Genomic DNA, 18915 nt, shown 5'->3' with positions numbered 1-18915 from the left:
GTTTGTGAGTGTCTTTAGGTCTGAAGTGTGTCTCTTGTATGCAGCATATATGTGGGTCTTGTTTTTTTATCCAGTCAGCCACCCTATGCCTTTTAATTGGGGCATTTAGTCCATTGATGTTTAAAGTAGCTATTGATAAGTATGTACTTACTGCCATTTTTTAACTTTTTTTTTTTTCCCTCAGTGTTTTAGTAGTCCTTCTCTGTTCCTTTCTTCTTCTATACAGAATTGATGGTCACTTTAGTTTGACCTCTGTCTGAAAGCTGTACTCTTTAACTCCCCTCCTCCCTCCTTTTATGTTTTTGATATCATATCTAACCTCTTTTTTGTGCATTTGTATCCATTACGTTCTAATCGTGGAAATAGATAATTTTTCCTATTTGTGGTCTTCTCTTTTCCCCTTAAATCAGTCCCTTTAACATTTCTTGTAGCACTGGTTTCTTGGTGACAAACTCCTTTAATTTTTGCTTATCTGGGAAAATTTTGATCTCTCCTTCCATTTTGAACGATAACCTTGCTGGGTAGAGGATTCTTGGCTGTAAATTTTTTCCTTTTAGCACTTTAAATATATCGTGCCATTCTCTTCTAGCCTGTAAGGTTTCTGCTGAGAAGTCAGCTGATAGCCTTATGGGGTTTCCTTTGTATGTAACTTGACATTCTCTTGCGGCTTTTAGGATTCTCTCTTTATCTTTAATTCTGGACATTTTGATTATGATGTGTCTTGGTGTGGGCCTCTTTGGATTTTTCTTGTTTGGGGTTCTCTGTGCTCCTGTACCTGGATGTCTGTTTCCTTCCTTAGGTTAGGGAAGTTTTCATCTATTATTTCTTGAAATAGATTCTCTGCCCCCTTGTCTCGCTCTTCTCCTTCCAGGACACCTATAACACGGATGTTAGTGCGCTTGATGTTGTCCCAGAGGTCCCTTAGACTGTCCTCACTCTTTTTAATTCTTTTCTCTTTTACCTGTTCACCTTGGGTAATTTCTTCTAGTCTTTCTTCCAGCTCACTGATCCGTTCTTCTGTATCCTCTACTCTGCTTTTGAGTCCCTCTAATGAGTTTTTCATTTCCAGTATTGTATTCTTCATTTCTGATTGGTTCTTTTTTTATCTTCCATTTCTTTGTTGACATTCTCACTGAGTTCATCTATTCTTCTCCCCAGATCAGTGAGCATCCTTAACACTCTTAGTTTGAACTCTCTGTCAGGTAGGTTGCTCATTTCTGTTTCACTTAGTTCCTTTTCTGGGGTTTTGTCCTGTTCCCTTACTTGGAATGTATTCTTTTGCCTCTTCATTTTGCCTCTTTCCCTGTGCTTGTGTCTATGTATTAGGTAGGTCAGCTACGTCTCCTGCTCTTGGATAGGTGACCTTATGTAAGTGATGCCTTAGGAGGCTTCCAGTGTGCTTCCCTCAGTTCTCAATGTTCCAGGGGTGGCCCCTATGTGGGCTACATGTGTCCTTCTATTGTGGCCTGTTTGCTCTCCCTATAGGCGCCCAGGGAGGCTGAGTTATGCTCCTGGCCAGCTGTTGTAGTGCTCAGCTGCTTGCAGTTGTTGTGGGCCCTTCAGTCTCTTTATCAGGTGTGGGGAGCCCCAGCACAGTTGGCTATACGTTCTAATACCACATTTGTGTTGCAGTATTTCTTTTAACTGAGTAGGCCCCCAGCATGGCAGGTTGTTAGGCTCAGGGCCTTACAATTGCTGCAAGCCTCTAGCCTATTATGTCTCTTGTCAGCTCTCTGAGGATTGCAGGTGGGTGGGGCTGGCCTCAGGCACAGGAGCACCCAATTGTTTCAGGCTTTGGAAGGTGGGGCAAACCTCCTATGTGGGTCTTTGAGAAGCACAAGTCTTCTGCAGCTGACAAGCCCTGTTGCCCACAGGTCCACACACACAGTCAACACAGTCCTGTTCCGTGTGAGTGCCCCGACCTCCCCAAGCGGACCTGGTCTCTCCACGGCGGGAGCCCCACACACTCCACCACCACCCCACACTCTCCACCCGCTCCTTGTGCACACCCTGCCCCGCTCAAGTCAGCTCAGTTGCCAGGCTGCAGAGAATCCAGTCACCAATCCATGCAGGCCCACACGTTGCCTGAGGGCTTGTTGTTGGGTGGGGCCAGTCTCTAGGCTGGGCTGCCTGCCCTGGCTGAGCTGGATTAAATCGGTGCTCTAGTGGGTGGAGCAGACCCTGGGCTAGCAGGTCTCAGGGAGAACTCCAATGGCGTCTGTGTCAGCACGCTAACACCAGGCCACAACAATGGCCGCCGCCAATGTCCCAGTCCCTGGAGAGGTCTCACCCCTCACCGAGATGCACTCAGGGCCTATTAGGTGAGTCTCTTGTCACCGAAGCACTGTACACCTTTCTTTCTGGTGATTTTAGGATGCTTTCTGGAACGGGTGAGTTTGTGCGCGGGCCCTTTAAGAGCCAGTTTTAGTTTCTTTGTGAACTGGGTTTTCTGGGGGTGCTCCCCAATGCTTCAGTAGCAGGCACAGTCAGATATTATGCCGCTGGTCTCGATTGCACTGGGTCCACAAAATGCCCACAGTGGGGGTGCTCCCCGGCTCAGGGCCCCGCGCCTCCAGGGAGGCTGCATACCTGTGGGCTGCTCCCGGTGGCCGTGAGGCTGGCGGCTTGTGAAGGCGGCGTTTTTCCTCTCCAGAAGGGAGTCTCTGCCTCTTCCACCTCAGTTAGGATTGTCCGTTGTTGCAGGAGTTCCTCTCATCCAGTTTTCAGTTCTGTCTCAGGGGTAATTTTTCCACGAGTAGTTGTAAATTGGCTGTGTCCACGGGAGGAGGTGAGTTCAGAGTCTGCCTACGCCGCCAGCTTGACTCCGCCCCGCCAATTGTAGTCTTCTTAAAAGCAGATTTTTGTCTGAATAACCCTGGCCATTATTATTTAGGAATGACCAAGAGGACCTTAGGACGCCTTTTTATTGTGTGCGGGAGACAGTGGCAGGGGTAAGAGGTGAGATAAGTTTGATTACATGACGTGAATAAGAATTAAATCCCCTGAAAAAATTTTTAGCAATCCAGTGGTCTGGTTCATGCCTTATTAAAGGACAACTATGCTAAGAGAAAATGCAAGGTATTGGCACCTCCACGCCATAATACTACGAATTACGGTTTCATTCCTGAAATCCTTATCTTTTCAGAAGTTAATTCGATATATGACTTGCATAACTTCTTATTTGATTTATCTTCACTAAGAATTTGATCTTTTAGCATTTTAAGGAATTATAGAAATATACACTGTTTAATAATTTCCAGTTGCATTTAAATTTCTCTGATAGGAAGATTGGGATCCCTTGCAACTGATTTTTGTTAACCTTTGCACGTTATAGCTTTTCATTTTCTCTTTTCTTCAATCTTACTAAATTCCTTTATTTTGGATCTATTTTATACACCTTAAAGTCATATTTTATTTTATTATTAAATCAGTCATTTTTCTTAAATTATGTGAGTTTAGCCCACATCCATATGTAAATATAATAGATATATCTAATATTAATTCTGTATTATTATTTTACGTGTTATGTTTTCTAGTTCTGTATCTTTTTAAGTGTTTCCTGTTGCAGTTTCTTTTCTTAATTATATGATTTTATTATAAATTTAAAATTAGAAAGGCTTTTATTTTTCTAATAGTTAATTTATACCTATATTTTATGTAGAAATAGTCTTGATAACTTTAGACATTATCCATTAATTCTTTATTATGAACATAAATAAAATTTATGTATATCCTCTCTCTTCATTTATCCCCCTGATTTTACTTGATTGTGTGATTATTCTTTACTTTCATATCCTTAGGCATAATTAAACCTCTTTTTGATTCTTTATTTTTTAATAAACATTTATTGAAGTGCAACATGCATGCTGAAAAGTACACAAAGCATAAATATGCGCCCAGTGTATATATCTGTGTAAATACCCCACAAAATCGCTGTATCTCCAACTATGTTTTTAATGTAATATTTTCAAATAACCATTGTTAAGACCATGGTGAAGTGGTGTTAAAATAAGCCATGTGGAATATGAGATTTAAGTCAAGATTGAAAACATTCATTTTGCCTTAAACTCTCTATTAACCAACTGTGCAGGTCTCTCAACCCTGCTCCCAGGCTCACTTCTCTAGATGCTAGAACTTGGCTATGCCTAGGGATGCTTGAGGCGGCAAGGGATGATAATTATATATTTTCAAGATAAAATACCCTGGAATATTCTTCTATGCTAATAGGGACAACCAAGTAAACAGATATAACTGATAACTTTGGAAAGGTGATCAATAGTCTATGTTCACAATATGATTAAGAGAAAATTAAGCTCTCTCAATACTACTCTGTCTGGCATTATAGTCAGGAATTATTTTAATATGTTAATTCCATTCTGCATAGTAAAAATATATTTTAAATTAAATTTGAATATTCTAATAATATAAGTATTAAATAATCTAGAATAATTTCTAAATATATGCAATGAGTTGTGACTTCAGAGCTCTCTTTAGAAACTGTCAGTGCTTAAAAATAAAAATAAAAAGCAATCAGAAAAAATCTTTTCACAAAACGCCCACATTAATATCCGACAGAAAGTGAATAAAAATAATGTGTCTGTCACCACTTCCATAAATAGTTGGAAAAAGCACATATAATTTAATGCAGTTTTTTCTTTCTTTATAAAATTAACTCATTAACTCTTCTTGAGATAACTGTGATTTTTTTGTTTCTTGCATCTTATTCTTTAGTTAATATAATCATTTCCCCCAGAAGGACGTTATTGAATAGTAGTTGGTTTGGGTGTGTTCAAAATTTAAATAATGCATCTAGGAAGCAGATTTAAAAATACTTGTTGAAATGAATGTATCTCTTTCTCAATTTCAGTCAGAAATATATTGATGTAGGCATTGGTGTGTGGCATCTCAGAATGACCCTAACGATTTTTTTAGTAATTAGCTAATTGTCTCTTTCACTCACTAGAGTCTAGTGCCAATGAAGGCCATAGAGCCTTTCCTCATGGATGATTGTATCTGGCACAGAATAGTATTCAATTATTTTTGTATGAATTAAAATGTAGGCATTAGAATATCTAAATGAATCAACTTCTGATCATCCTTGTCCAAATGATGAAGACTGAGGACTGAGGATTTTCTCCAAACAACTACTCTTCACTATTTGAGTGGTCAGTTATATCTGCTCCATCATTCTTCATGGACTAACTTGCCTCCACTCACTCTGTGCATCAGTTATAACCGCAGCCACCACCACATTAAACTTTGGCTGTGTGTGTTGATGTATTCTGATAATAACATGAATAATCAAGAATTGACTGGCAGCATCAAGTGAACTTGACAATTTATTCAAGAATATCAAGTAAATGTGTTTAATCCATTAAGAAAAAATCTTACCAAGTTCTTTTAAAGTACATTCTCCCACAATCTTTCCAGTATTCATCTATGTCTTCATGATAAATTACATCAAAGATGTTTTCTTTCAGCAATTTTCCTTTTCTCTAGTGGTAGACCTGTTTATTTTTTGTATAATTGGAGTCACTCTATCACAGTAGTTTTATTATTTATTATTATTTATAGTTTATTATTTATTACTTTAGTTTATTATTTATTATTTATAGTTCTTCTATATTGTAAACAAAATTAATAAAGAAAAAACACTCTTCAATTATTGCCCTCCAAAATCCAATTTATTTTTATTTACGCAAGTCATTTAACCAGACCTTTTTTTAATTGATATATTATGACATCAGATTCTTTACCAGTCAAATATATTTTTATTATTACAACTGAATCATATGTATGATTGTTTCCACTTAAAATAATTTTTTCCAGAGAGGTAAATAAAAACTGCTTGTGATTCATCTAAGAATAAGACAAAGATCCTGAACTCATAAAGCTTACATTTATGTGTAAAATTATTGTCAGAAATATTCTGTGAAGAAAATACAAAGTTGGGTAAAAGAAAAGTGTGATGGTTATTCATTTAGGTAACGAAATGAGAGTAAGAGCCATAGATATTGGAAGAAAGAGTTAGAGATTGCCTTTAAAGTGATAGAAATAGATTAGAACCCAAGGTAAAAACTCAATATGCATTAGAAGAACAGATCTTCGGACCCATATTCTTGAATGTGTAATTGAATCTTAGAAAAGGAGTGTACCAATAAGAAAGAAGAGATCCACTCTAGAAAGCTCTTAGATTTTGGCTGAAAGATCTCCTGCTTTAGCAACATAGAGGAGTTTTCGACAAAGTTATCTCTTTGGGAATTTAAATCACTCTTAGATTGCAGTCTGCTTTAGTTTTGTTTTAATCATTCATTTGTTTCTTTTATTCACTTGGTGATTTGTGTTTCCCTTTTGTTGATTTGTGTATATTTTCTTTACTAAAGCTTGGACAGTTAAACCTGTTGCCTGAGAACACATTATCACGTTTGCCATGGACTCTTAACTCAGGTATGTTTAGAGCTCAGAATGAATTCCAAAATGCTAAAAAGTGTTAGGGGGATTTGGGACTTACTGATCTTTAGGTGACTGGATTTCATAATTGCCAAATAGGAATTGTATACATATATCTAGCTATATTACAGAATCCTTAAAAGTTTTTCAAGGGCCGCCCCAGTGGTGTAGTGGTTAAGTTTGCACACTCCGCTTTGGCTGTCCAGGTTGGCAGGTTTGGATCCCAGGTGCAGACCTGCACACTGCTCATCAAGCCATGCTGTGGTGGCATCCCATAGGCAAAGCAGAGGAAGACTGGCATGGATGTTAGCTCAGGGCCAGTCTTTCCCCCTTTCCCCCCAAAAAAAGTTTTTCAAAAGGAGAGAGAAGTTGAAAATGGTTGTTGAGGAGGCACCGCGCATTGTTGGTTGCAAACTGTTCCTCATTTGGCATTCCGCAGTGTGAAAAGATGATGGAGATACTCCTACATTGCCCTGGGTTCATGATTTGGTTGATTCATACAAGACCTTGACAGTTGGGCTCCCAGGTTGCATAGTATGCATACTTGCACTCAAGATCTGCAGAGATGTGTGTCTTCTTTAGCCCTCTGCAAGACTTTGCCCAAATTTCACGTATATTTCAGATTTTTCTTTCATAATTTGTATAGTTGTCTTTTCACTGAGAACTCAATTTTCTTCTCCGATTTTCCTTTTTTTGTTTAATTTTTTAAAATCGACTTTAGGGAACAAACCAGGAATAGATATGTCTTTAATGATTTATCTGGAGATTTTTCTTCATTTTATACTATACTCTGAAAATAGTGATGTTAAAATATCTGAGTTTTTCTTTCCAACATAATTAGCTTTGGCTCAATTCATTTATATGCTAATAATCTTTCTTCACTGTTGACATTGATCGACCATTCATCAACATATGAAATTATAAAACAGACAAATGTGGATAAATGAAGAGAATGCTTCAATAGTGTCTTTTTCTTGAGCATGTCAAATGTGAATTCTCCTGTACTGCCAAAAGAACATCATGGTGCCTGTCCTCACCCCGGCGTTCCTTCCGACTGTGATCATTCTGTCTTAGTTACACAATGATTCTTTTTCAATATAAAATAGCTGTTACAAAAGAGAAGAAAATTTCACTTTGGGGATCTACTTTGACATTAACCCAGAGAGAATAAACCCATACAGTCAATTACAACAACTTCCTGGGGTTTGGCTTAGACTTCTCAATATAAGGTGGACTGAAAGGAAGACGTATGAATATAAACACATTACGTTCATTTCTTACCCTGAAATTGTCCAAATAAAATATCAATGACTTTGTCTTTGGGTGTAGTATATTTTCCCTTTTTCCTTGCTGAAAATACCATTATCTTTTGTTTTAGGGAGATGCAAATGCTTATGAGAGAGCATTAAAATGAACTTCTAGTGCTCATGTCTGAAACGATTGATCTATCTAAACTGAAGCATATAAGTGCTTTAATAAATTTCAGTGTATATTGAAGTATAAAAAATAGTATTTTTCCTTTTCCTACTTCTTTGTCATCTTTATAACCTTCTCACTTTATTTTCTTACTAAAGTTATTTAAGCAACAAATATTAATTAAAAATATTATATATGCCCTGAATATACTGATAATAGAAATATAAATGTGGCTTTTCTACCTGGGTTCACTGAGCTCATATTATAATGAGACAGATAAGATAAATAAAAAATTTCAATAAATGAGTGCACGGATAAATGTCTTAACGGTTTCTTCAGGATGATTAAGATAAAATCATGTGTTCTTAGTATAGTGTTAGTTATTATTGTATTCTCAAACTTAAATAAGCAGTTAGAAATTTCAATGAATGTGCATTGGTTAATGTTTTCATTTCGTTTACGAAGTTATCTTACTTCAAATCCTAATTTCTTCTATTCTCTTTCATCCTCATTTAAAGATCCCCAAATTAATAAACAGAAGCCTGAATTGAGGCAGTTGTTCAAAGAGTGTGCTTTAATTATCATAGCCCACACTTATGCAGAGAAGCCAAAACATAACTATTACAAGTGCTGGTTATTTAAAGGACAAAGACAAAAACTCAAAGGTTTGAAACTAATTTATGCTACAGGCAGTACATCTTGAATATAAAGCAAAAAAATGTTGCTGAACTTGCTGAATTGTTGTCAATCACTTGTCTCAGCCTTAGTTTTAATACTTGTACTCATAGACTTTTCTAATGTGTGAAAATCTTTCTGTGCTCTACTTAAAAGAAAAAAATATAACTCATATCCCCCCAGACTGAAAATAAATTTTTGAATTAAATATCTAGCTTATATGAATTAATCAAATTAAAATCATGCAAGCTCTCCAATTTCATTTGCTTTACATTGTTATGCGAACAAGTATTTAGAAAATTTAATCCGTTAATAAGAAATCTCTAGAGTTATGTTCTAGTAATATATATTGTGGGGGATCAGAATTGGTCACCCCAAAATGTATCTTGCCGGCATGGGGATTATTTTAGGCTGGTTACTTTTAAAAACTGCAGACATGGGAGAAGCTCTGAAAAGTAGAAGTTACCCTTTGTAAGAGATATTTACATTTGTAAGGGAAATCTCTATTTGTAAAGATATCTCCCTCTCTGAACCAGGAAGAAGGGGGGATGACCTTATCTCTAGAAACTCTAATCAATGAGGAAGGCAAGGACTTAAATCTGCATAATAATTTTACTCTTGTTCACTGTCCTTTTCTGGTAATCTCCCATAACTGACTCCTCCCACCCCCACCATCCACCTTTGTCTTCAGCTGAAGATAGTTTTTAAGGTAATAGCCTCCGCCATTTTGGTGAGTTGCTCAGTTTTTCCTGGATCTCTCACGTGTATTCATGTTATAAAGCTTTGTTTGATTTTCTCCTGTTATTCTGTCTCATGTCAATTTAATTCTCACCCCAGCCAGAAAGACCTAGAGTGGGTAGAAGATTCGTCTTCCTCCCCTACAATATGAACTTCAAATTATCCTAAGTTGGTGGTTTTTAATAAATTGAATTGAATTCTGTTTCCTCTCGTCATGGAGGAAAAACAAAAGGATGCATATAAAAAAATTAATCTATAATCTCATCATTCAGAAATAGCCACTAATTATATATTTGTACATTCCTTCTTCAATCCCTTCAATCTCACTCTCTCCCCCTGCCCACTCCCCTAGTGAGGATACCACAGTGTTTCCTTTCAACGTGTTCCTGAGGATTTCCTGAGAAGTCTATGGACCACTGTTTAATATCTGATTACAAGCAGAACTCTTGGGACTTGGTGCTCTGGCCTCCTATTCACAACAATGTCGTTACATTTTTGTGATCACCAGCCCATGTGAACCCAACTATCTTCTGCTGGTAATATCACTACTACCACCACAGTGGTTTTTCTCTTTATTCCAACAACAGGAAAGATTGTAAAATCTCAATTGATATTAAGGGATATTTGAGAGCAATAAAAGCATGTAAGTATTATTCAAATGCCAGCATATTCCAAGGCCTTTTGTTGAGCCAACTCTATCTCATGGCTCAATCACTTCAGTTTGTCCAGGGGAAACTAGTGAAGCCACTTCCTCCCCACTTGCATTCCAGTCTAGTCCTTGTGCAAGAGTTTGAGCCAAATTTCTTCTATAAAGAAGAGAAACAGTTTTCCTCTTCCTACATCTAGAAGTCACCTACTGAGCATTTTTGTTCTTTGCCTTGGGACTCAACTCTTAATAGAAATAGAGCCATTGTTTGTTTTAGGAAAAATTCCATGACCACCTTCAAGGGTACAGTAAGGCAATATAGCATTATGGCTCCATAAACCATAATATCATAAGCGGAAATCATTAAAATTCTGATTTATTCAGTTTTAGATAAAAGCGTGTATGGATAAGCTGTGAAAAGTCCAATTGAGTAATATTTGTCTCTTTCTATTAAGTATATAACTTGTTGTTTTCTCCTCTTCTATCAGTGTTTTTGTCTAAACACATATATATGATATTATTCAATTTGTATTTAAAATATATATTTAAAAATTATTTAATAGGCATTTATGTTAAAATCATTGTCATAAATATACTCAAAATAAACACATATATTCAAAATCTATATGTTGAATGATGTCTTATGTCTTTTATCAATATCATCCAATATCTTTATTTTATTTATTTTCTTAATAGCTATTTGATATGCTTTCAATACTATGGTACTTTCAAAAAATGCCATATTATATTTACAAAATTTCTGCAAATTTGAGGGATTAAAACGTTATAAAATTCCTACATAATGCAATAAAATGAGAAAAAGAAATAAAATATATACAGATTGAGAAGGAAGAAATAAAACTGTCTTTGTTCCTAGATGACATGATCATCTATGTAGAAGATCAAAAAGAAACAACAAAAATCTTCGGGTACTAAAAAGCAGTTATAACAGTGTTGCAGGATACAAACTTAATATGCAAAAGTCAATCACTTTTCTATCTACCAACAATGAATAGTGGAATTTGAAGTTAAAAACACTGTACAGCTTACATTAGCACTCCCTGAAATGAAATACTTAGATAAAAACTAACTAAATATGTATGAGATCTATATGAGGAAAACTATAAAACTCTGATGAATGAAATCAAAGAACTAAATAAATAGAGAGATATTCCATGTTCATGGATAGAAAAACTCAATATTGCCAAGATGTCAGTTCTTCCTAACTTGATCTATAAAGTCAATGCAATCCCAATCAAAATCCCAGCAAGTTATTTTGTGGATTTTGACAAACTGATTCTAAAGTTTATATGGAGGGCCAAAAGAGCCAGAATAGCCAAGACAATATTGAAGGAGAAGAGCAAAGTTGGAAGACTGACACTACCTGCAAGACTTGGTGTAAAGCTACATTAATCAACACAGTGTGGCACTGGCAAAAAAAAATAGACACATAGATCAGATGGGAAAGAATATATAGCCCAGAAACAGACCCACATAAATATAGTCAACTGATCTTTGACAAAGGAGCAAAGCCAATCAAATGGAGTGAAGATAGTCTTTTCAATAAATGATGCTGGAACAAAAAATTAATCTAGACATAGACCTTACATCCTTCACAATAATTTACTCAAAATGGATCATAGACCTAAGTTTAAAAGGCAAAACTATAAAACTCCTAGAACATAACATAGTAGTAAACCTAAATGATTTTTGGTACAGCAATGACTTTTTAGATACAACACCAAAAGCATAATTCATAAATTAAATAATAAACTGGACTTCATTAAAATTGAAGACTTTTTCTCTATGAAAGACAATATCAAGATAACGAGAAGACAAGTCATAGACTTGGAGAAAATATTTGTAAAGGCACCTCTGATAAAGGACTAATATCCAAAATATACAAAGAACCTTAAAACTCAACAAGAACACAAACAAACCAATTATTAAATAGGCCAAAGACCTTAACAGACACCTCACCAAAGAAGATATACAAATGGCAAATAAGCATATGAGAACATGTTTCAGATCATATGTTATCAGGGAAATGCAAATTAAAACAACAATGAGATAGCACTATACACATATTCTAATGGCCAAAATCGGGAACACTGACATCAAATTCTGGAAGGATGTGGAGCACATAAACTCTCATTCTTCGCTGTTGGGAGTCAAAAATGGTATAGTCACTTTGGAAAACAGTTGGAGGTTTCTTACAAGACCAAACATACTCTTACCATACGATCTGGCAAATTCACTCCTTGATATTTATCCAGCGGAGTTGAAAAGTTATGTCTACACAAAAACCTGCACTACACGTGGATGTTTATAGATACTTTATTCATAGCTGTGAAAACTTGGAAAAAACCAAGATGTCCTTTAGTTAGTGAATGGATAAACAACCTGTGATACATCTAGACAATAGAATATTATTCAGTGCTAAAAAGAAATGAGCTATCAAGCCATGAAAAGACATGGAGGAAACTTAAATGCATATTACTAAGTGAAAGAAGTCAGTCTGAAAAGGCTACATACTGCATGATTCCAACTGTATGACATTCTAGAAAAGGCAAAATTATGGAGACAGTAAAAAATCAGTGGTTTCCAGGGGTTGTTGGGGTAAGGGAGCAGAGGGATGGATAGGCAGAGTACAGAGGATTTTTAGAGCAGTGAAAATACTCTGTATGATACTATAATGGTGGATACATGTCACACATTTGTCCATGCCCATAGAATGTACAACATCGAGAATGAACACTGATGTAAATAATGGAGTTTGAGTGATCATGATGTGTCAATGCAGGTTCATTCTTCTTAATAAATGTACCACTCTGGTGGGGAATGTTGATAATGGAGGAGGATATGCATCTGTTGGGACGGGGTTGAATGGGAAATCTTTATACCTTTCTCTCAAATTTGCTGTGAAACTAAAACTGCTCTGAAAAAATAAAGTCTTAAAATAGTTATAAAATTTGTTAATGATTTTATTATTAATAAAATATGGCTTCTTTTTATTGGACAGGTATATTTGCATGTGTATGAGTAACTTCATACATTTTTACCAATTTCATAAGGTATTTTGTATTTTTATGATTTTAAGAGATTATTATATAAGAATATCAATATTTTACACGTTTATGAAGAGTATATTTTCCTCTGTTTTATTGATTTTATGTCATTCTTAATATATACATAATTTAATGTTTTATATCTAAGCTTTATTTATTTATTTATTTATTTTTGGCTTTTGTGTTTAGAAAGAGTGTATTAATTATCTATGCCTGCATAAAAAATTATCTCCAAATTTAGTGTCTTATCAAAACAAATATTCACTATTTCACACTTTCTATAGTCAGGAACCTGGATGTGGCTTAGCTGGATCTTAAGGCTCTGAGTCTCTCAAAGCTGCAATCAAGGTGGCAGCAAAGACTACAACTATCTCAAGGATCAACTGGGAAAGAATCTTCTTCCAAATTGTTCAAATGACTGCTGGCGGTTCTTCATGTGTTGTTGGACGCAGGACCTAGTTTCTTACTGGTTGGAGCCCTCACACAGGACAACTCATAACATGACAGCTGATGTCCATCAGAGCAAGCACGTAAGAGAAAAAGAGTCAGTGAGAGGTGGGAAGTTATCCAAAAGTTACAGTATTTTGGTAACCTGATGATAATCCCATCACTTTTGTGTGTTATTCTGCTTAGAAGCAATACGAAGCATAGCACATATTCAAGAGGAAGAGATTTTCATATATATACAGATATATATATATATATATATATATATATACAGATATATATATATATATATATATACAGATATATATATATATATATATATATATACAGATATATATATATATACATACACACACACACACACCAGGAGGCAAAGATCGTGGGGGGCTATTTTAGAGGCTGTCTGTCACATAGACCTTTCACAATCTTATATCAATTATTTTGTGTGCATGTGTATAATGTTCTATTTTGACTGTTGGATTTTCCCTAGACTTAACAATTTAATTTGTTGCATGTTTTTGCTAAGATATTTTGGGGTGAATATGAAAATTTATTTAGATTATAAAATGTGTTATACCTATTATACATGTACTGAATTATATCAAATAACAGAATAAGCTTAATAATCTCTGTGACAAAATAAAAACTTTTCCTGTTAATTTGAGTCATGTTTACTATATGTTTTTTCTTTTTCTCCTTTTTTTGCAATGTTGTGTATTCTTATTCCAAGAGTTTATTTTTAGATGTTATTAAAGTGACAAGTGGAATTATTAACACTAAGTAGAGGAATATTCAGTTATGTTTTTTGCTTCCTTGAGGTCTTTCAGGCGTACTTTGCCCAAATCTTAGAAAGCTGTCTTAGTGAAGTTTTCTAGCTATTAGGGTCAGAGTTATTCACACTATGCAAAAGACTGGAAAGGAGAATTGTTTTCTTTTTTCCTAACTATGAGTGAATGCGAAAGCTAAAATTTAAGGTGATTATTTTAGACAAATAAGACTGATATAAAACTATAATATCTTTGTTATACATGTAATATTCTTAAGACTATATGCTATTCCCAATATTATTTTTCTATTTGAATGAAGAATATAAGTGTAAAAGCAATTTTAAATAATGATTCCTCTCAATTCTGTTCACATTGATATAAATAGTCTAAATGTCCATTTCTAATTACTCATAGAAATAAAGCGTTGCTTTAACCTATCCCAATTGGACCATTTTTTTTCTTTAACTTTAGAGAATACATTGTTATAAGAACATGTGTCATTCCTCTGTTTTCATAATTTTTGTAGATAATATCTCTTAATCTTTTAATTTTGGTGTCTGTATTTGAACCTATGCTAGTAAAGTCCTATAACTGCAAAGGATTATATACACCATTATCTACATTTTTTTCTTTTTTGCTAGGAAAGATTTGCCCTGAGCTAACATCTGTTGCCTATCTTCCTCTCTCCCTTTTTTTTTTTTTCTCCCCAAAGCCCCAGTACATAGTTGTATATTCTGGTTGTAAGTCTTTCCAGTTCTTGTATGTGAGGCGCTGCCACAGCATGGCTACTGACAGACCGGTGGTGTGGTTCCGCACCAGGAACCGAACTCAGGCCACCAAAGTGGAGTATGCCATACTCTAACCACTAGGCCATCAGGGCTGTCCCTGTTTTCATAATTTTTTATGTCAGCTATTTGGTTTAAGTCCTAGATCCTGGATAGTATTTTCCCTTGTGCTAAAAATCATACTCTATTGAATAATCTCAAAATTATGTCCTTTATGATATTTATTTTAAAAACTACAAAATTGTTACCCCTAATTAACTATGACACTTGATATATACATTTTTAAAAAAAAAAATATAGACTCTTATCATAATGGGCTAATTATTGAGTTGACTGCTTAAAATATCCTTCTGTCTACCCCATGATAGACAGATATCATATATCATATAATAAAATACTCTTTTGACTTAAGTATCTGTAAAACCAGTTCAAGGCTCCAAGGCCAAAAGAAATCATCTCATCAGCATATGAGAGTTCATAAAGGAAGTGTCAAGATGTCAGGGTCTCTGTAACATTCATCATTCTAGTTTATTTTGGTCATGTCAGCAGATTTGGTATACTCAGAAGTCATAAATCTTTAACTTTCAAAACGGCACTCCAAAGGAATTTATGAAGATTTTCATACATAATCTTAAAACATTATTTTTGGTTTATTTGGATTACCAAATACTCTTCGAAAGGAAAAAAAAAGGAAGCAGAATTGTTTTCTTTGGCTAAGGATACATCCTTAGACATTCTGTTATTTAGTCATAGTTTTACAGACTTCACATTTTGGTGAACTTTTAGGTTAACAGAGAATTTTTCTTTTTAAAGCTAATGTTAAACTCTGTATATTTTATTCTAGGGAAAGCCAAAAGACTTTCACCCAGAAGAAAAGGTGACATTTCCATTTTTGTACAGTCTGCTAAAAATGCCACACAAGCTAGAGTTTTAATCCATGTCAGTGAGTTCTGCACAGATTGATTTTAAATGTAGCATTTTATTGCTATAGAAAGAAAAAATAGTATTTCCTTCAAAATGAGATTAAATAGATATGTAATGGGATTTTAGTTCTAGAGTTGAATTTTTACACATATTTGTTGGTTACACTGAATGAAATTTCTTTTCTGCATTTACTGTCTGCTTAAATATCAGCTATAAACACCCTGAAGGGCAGGTGCTGAAATGACAGACTGAAGCTTGATTCCATCTGTGTAAAAGGTTAGTACCACATTGCAATGCTTAACATAACCTTAAAAATCCATAATTTAAACTCTGTTTCTAGGTCTATTTCATCCTGAAATGTGATTTAGTAAAATATATTCTAGCAAGTTAAACATATAGTATGGGGCATCCTATTTTCATAAAATAAACACACACTACATAGTTGTCATAATTTCATAAGCTTAGAGTGTATAAAAATATATATATATATGTTAAATCCTCACATTCAAAGCAAAAAAGTAGTTTTCCTATTACTAATTCTATTTGTACAAATAATATTTATCCTTATAATTCATTCCAATTCATTAAAAGTATTGAAAACAATAGTGAAAAATGTATAAAAGTTTTAGTTACTTCTCAGTTGAGATCAGCTTTACTTCAGATGGGAAGAGTCCACAAATTCCAACTGTATATATTCTCATACTATATAACCCTTGCTGAGGATTAGATTTTTCATTGTTTGACACCTTCTAAGTTAGAGATTTCTCTTGTCAATATGGAGCGAGTTCATAAGAAATATTATGAAATTTTTCTTGTACTTCCTCTAGATCATATGCCGTTCCATTTATCCTAAATTGATTTCTCATTATTGGTATTCATACCTTTTGCTTAAATTTATCCTGCTAAACTGCTAAATAACATTTACTTGTGATAAACTTACCTCGGATTTTGAGCCAATCCTACTCTATCCATCCCCCAACACACACCAAAAAAACCTTTTCACAATCTTATTTCCTATACTGTTTTGTTATCTTCTCTCAGTCTCATCTCTTCACAGTATATTTTTTTATCCAGCCACATAAAAGCAATCATTTCCAAATTGTTTCACCAGATTTACATACCTCGCTCATTAAATGTTATCTATCCTTGAAGCCAAAATTTAAAAAAATAATAATTGCCCGTGGCTGCATGGATGTTTGGAAAAATTATTCTCTGATGTCAAAAATTATCCTTTGCACTTCTATTAATCCCTCCTTTCTTATTTAAAATGTATACAGCATGATTCAAAGAAGGTTAAATATTACAAATGCTACTTCAGATTTAGATTGTGTACAATTTCGTTGGTGATTGACTATTTTAAGATAGAAGGATGTGATAATATTATGGTATATGGTGTGAGGCAGAAGAACTACAATCCATTCATACACAAAATTGCTAAGGAATTAAATCAGTTCTATACTCAATATAACCATTCTCTCTTGAAATCAATTTAAATTTCAATTAAGAAAAGAAAGAGTTTTTTCCAAAGACAGCAGTTAAGCAAATTAAAACATTTAATATATTAACTAATAACTTTAGAGATGCAAAAAAGTCTTAAAAATGTTAAGGGCAATGTTTTAAATAATTAAAGCTGTTAAATTGCCAACATCAGCAACAGAGACCATTAACACAATATTAAGAAAAAAATTCTAATAGTATTTTATTATTTGTCATTCTTCAGAGTCCATCCCGGAATTAACTTCTTCATAATTATAGAAGATAGTCAAAACAATGGATGCTCTGTTGCCCTGTTTCACTGCTGTGCACCACTGTCTCATCCTGTGAACTTCTGAGCCCTGAAGTCATAGCTGCACCTTCATCTTTGAGATGCCAAGGGCAAAGCGAATGACTGTGAGCATTGTGGCATCCTTCAAAGTTAAAGTTTAATTTATTAAATTTTAAAATCGGCAGAATGCCAATAAATTGTCCTGAATATCCTAGTCTGAAGGATGTAATATGAATTTTTTTATATCATTGATCAAAGACATACAAAAGTCCCAAATAATATGCTAGCACATCAAACACTCAGTAATTAGTAAACACTCTTGGATTTGATTGCTATAACGAAGATCCATTTACATTCTTGTGGTTGGGGAATCTAATAATAGCTAAGGATAAATCAGGGAAAATCTATTAGCAAACAAAAAGTAAGACCCAATAATGTGACCCAGACTTAAGACTATAGTGCAAACTTGCAAAACCAAAATTGTGTTGCCTATGAAGTTAGCCTCTTGATGTCATACCCCATACAGGTGCTATCAAATGGATGGACATAAGCAGGTTTCTCAATACAGTGGTGGGTTTATAAACTAGATGACACTAACCCTGTATGAGTGGGTAACATTCTCAAATTAGTGGTTGACATGTCTGGCTGTGTGCTGGTGGATTGGCTGGGGGGGATCAGTATAGCTCAGTTCAGCTCAGGTGGGCTTTGCTGGCCTCTGCTTCACATGTCCTCACATTTCAAGGCTGAGGATGAATGTGTAGCCATTATATAAGATGTGCTTATCTCATTATAGAACATAGCAACACCAGAGACTTAGCTAATTCATACAATTATATTTAAAATTTCTGTTGGGACAGTGAAGTCTTCATACATTCATTGGCCAAAAAAAGTCACATGGCCAAACCTGATAATGGAAAATGTATGTTATATATTGGGAGATACTGCAAATCATGTACATTTACACTCTTCTTGTAGGAGAATGAGAAATTCATTGAGAAGAATAAAGCAATCTACTATACCTTCACCTCCCCCCCAAAAAAGGTGATATTGGACAGTCTTGAAATATCTAACAAACTCCTTGCCTTGAATAATTGTCAAGTAAAATAAAAAAAAATAATCATTTATTCCATATTCCTTGTATGATTTCTATTTTAGGGAAACTGCACTAGTTGATGAGAAAATTTTCTCTTTATAAATGGAGTTTTAGCTAACAATTATGAAAGGAATAATTCTT

The 18915-nt window shown here is 34.6% G+C and overlaps 1 long non-coding RNA gene across 1 annotated transcript; it reads left to right on the top strand.

Annotated features, from left to right (window-relative positions):
- The first annotated feature begins 2109 nt into the window (after positions 1-2109).
- LOC147912348 (uncharacterized) lies at positions 2110-13677 on the top strand. The gene is made up of 3 exons (XR_015550003.1): positions 2110-2321; positions 6384-6447; positions 13278-13677. It is a non-coding gene; the product is annotated as an uncharacterized LOC147912348 (long non-coding RNA).
- The last annotated feature ends 5238 nt before the right edge of the window (positions 13678-18915 follow it).

Source organism: Ceratotherium simum, chromosome 36, assembly GCF_057802395.1.
Source record: "Ceratotherium simum simum isolate JZ-2026a chromosome 36, ASM5780239v1, whole genome shotgun sequence".
Lineage (NCBI taxonomy): Eukaryota > Metazoa > Chordata > Mammalia > Perissodactyla > Rhinocerotidae > Ceratotherium > Ceratotherium simum.
Note: the sequence above shows the minus strand (reverse complement) of the source record. Positions and strands in the feature narration are given on the sequence as shown.